Genomic DNA, 2,994 nt, shown 5'->3' with positions numbered 1-2,994 from the left:
GTAATTAGGACAAACAAGCAAAGAAAAAGAATGCTTATTATTAAAAGGGATAACTCTTAATGAGTGAGGGAGTTATCAATTTAAGAACATATTGGCACATGTGTATAGTTTCTTTTGAGTCAGATAATGATAGGTGCTTAATAATTCTGACACTATTGGTTCTGACACAAGGATTTCATCCTGTTACCGTGATCTTTAAAAATGCAATAACATTATCCTAGTTAAGGTGTGTCTGTATTATTCCTAATTGGTTTAATGATTGAAAAAATACAGCCTTTTATACGAAAGATCAACATAAACACCTTCTAAGTGACAATATAGACAGCATCAAATTACATGAGATATAATTGATGCTAGGTGCTGTCACTGGGTAGAGCTGTTTCAAAATTTGCAGGAGCATAGAGTCTGCATGTCGGAATCATATAACAGGCTGTTTCATTTAATCCAAATAGTCCATTTGTAATGAGAAGACACACAAGTAGAGGTAGTATTTATCCAATTCTTGGTATTTCACACTCTTTTCTGATATATATATATATAGGTTCATGCAGGTAACAATCATTGGTATTCTGCATAGTCCTGATTTCTTTACCCCCTGAACCAAAACAGTATAACCAGTAGATTGGTGACTCAGCACTGGCAGGTGAGTAGGGGGGATGCCTTTGTAGTATAAAATTATGTGCGATTTTGCTGGGAGCCAGTCAATCCATGGATGGTGCAGAGTGGGCCGGGTCAGGGCAATATTTGTGTCTGTGTGGGGGCCCCCTTATGTGTGGCCCCATCCTCCCCAACTATAAATTAGCCTCATTCTGATGCATCACCTAACAGAATTAGTAGCATGTGTTACCCATCTATGGTCAGTGCAGGCAGAGAGTAAATATCTAAGTCATGTTTTTTAGTGTATTTAAATATATATCACGTTCTGTATATAAAATTACACTATTACTGTAAAAGTCGCTTTACTCGGATAACATTTATGCTTTTAAATATTTTTTTTCTTGCAGGACAAATAATGAGCAGGATCCCTATGAAGACTATTTGATAAAGGGACATTGTTCTCTGATCAAGCCAACTAAAGATGCTATTTCTTCTCACACCTCTAAAGGATTCCCAAAATCTATTCCCATTTTCTGGATAGGAGAAACCTTTTTCAGCTAATTTGTTTCTCATTTAATACATGATGAGTCTCACAGGAGAGAAAACGCATCTGTGCTCTGAGTGTGACAAAAGCTTTACATATAAATCACATCTTATCTCACATCAGAGAATTCACACAGGAGAGAAACCATTTACATGTTCTGAATGCAGCCAATGTTTTTCCCGTATATATCATCTCTTGTTACACATCAGAGAATTCACACAGGAGAGAAACCATATACATGTTCTGAATGCAGCCAATGTTTTTCCCATTTATCATCTCTTGTTACACATCAGAGGATTCACACAGGAGAGAAACCATTTTCATGTTCTGAATGCAGCAAGTGTTTTTCCCGTAAGTCAGAGATTGTTATACATCAGAGGAGTCATACAGGAGAGAAGCCATTTACATGTTCTAAGTGCAGCAAATGTTTTTCCAAAAAGTCAGATCTTGTTATACATCAGAGGATTCACACAGGAGAGAAACCATTTACATGTTCTGAATGCAGCCAATGTTTTTCCCAAAAGCCAAATCTTGTTCTACATCAGAGGAGTCACACAGGAGAGAAGCCATTTACATGTTCTGAATGCAGCAAGTGTTTTTCCCGTAAGTCACATCTTGTTATACATCAGAGGAGTCACATTGGAGAGAAAACATTTACATGTTCTGAATGCTGCAAATGTTTTTCCTGTAAATCAGAGCTAGTTATACATCAAAGGAGTCACACAGGAGAGAAACCATTTAAATGTACTGAATGCAGCAAGTGTTTTTCCCTTAACTCATCTCTTGTTAGACATCAGAGTATTCACACAGGAGAGAAACCATTTAAATGTTCTGAATGCAGCAAATGCTTTTCCTGTAAATCAGAGCTAGTTATACATCAGAGGAGTCACACAGGAGAGAAACCATTTATATGTTCTGAATGTGGTAAGTGTTTTTCCCTTAACTCATCTCTTGTTAGACATCAGAGGAGTCACACAGGAGAGAAACCATTTAAATGTTCTGAATGCAGCAAATGCTTTTCCCAAAACTCAGAGCTTGTTAAACATCAGAGGAGTCACACAGGAGAGAAACCTTTTAAATGTTCTGAATGTAGCAAATGTTTTTCCTGCAAGTCACATCTTGTTTCACATCAGAGGAGTCACACAGGAGAGAAACCATTTTCATGTTCTAGATGTAGCAAGTGTTTTTCCAATTCATCAAATCTTGTTAGACATCAGAGGAGTCACACAGGAGAGAAACCATTTACATGCTCTGAATGCAGCAAGTGTTTTTCCCATAAGTCACATCTTGTTATACATCAGAGGAGTCACACAGGAGAGAAACCATATAAATGCTGTGAATGTTGATGCTGTTTTAGTAGTAATAGATCACTTATTAATCACATAAGGAGACATTTTAATGCCCTAAATGTATAATGTGTTTCTTAAGAAAATTAAATTGTATCACTTCAATATATTTACATATGAGGACATTTTTATTTTCTGAATATGTCAAGTGTTTTATAGAAATCAATCTTGTAAAAGACTGGAGAGGAAATATATCTACATCTTATCCTCTGCACCAGTAATGTAATAAACAATGTGTATGATGAAACGCAAAATTTGTCTGAAATTATTATTTATTTTAAAATGTAATTTTTTACTATATTGGCATAAAGCGGTGCCAGTAGCATCACTTGGGGGGGCACCAGGTGACAGCATCTGAGATAATGACACCAAATAGCAGAGCTGCTCTGATGATGTTACCAAGCAGTGGTGATAGTCTTGTCATCCACACTGTACCCGGAGAGGCTGAGGGCTGCCTTGGCAAGACCCCAGTGTAATGTGAATGGGGGTATAACATGCAAGTACCTT

General features: G+C 36.9%; 1 pseudogene; it reads left to right on the top strand.

Annotated features, from left to right (window-relative positions):
* The first annotated feature begins 1,177 nt into the window (after positions 1 to 1,177).
* On the top strand, positions 1,178 to 2,568 carry LOC148522678 (uncharacterized; annotated as a pseudogene).
* Positions 2,569 to 2,994: the final 426 nt, after the last annotated feature.

The sequence above is a fragment of the Taudactylus pleione genome, unplaced genomic scaffold (genome assembly GCF_031769625.1).
Source record: "Taudactylus pleione unplaced genomic scaffold, aTauple2 ptg000145l, whole genome shotgun sequence".
In the NCBI taxonomy this organism is placed as follows: Eukaryota; Metazoa; Chordata; class Amphibia; order Anura; family Myobatrachidae; genus Taudactylus; species Taudactylus pleione.
Note: the sequence above shows the minus strand (reverse complement) of the source record. Positions and strands in the feature narration are given on the sequence as shown.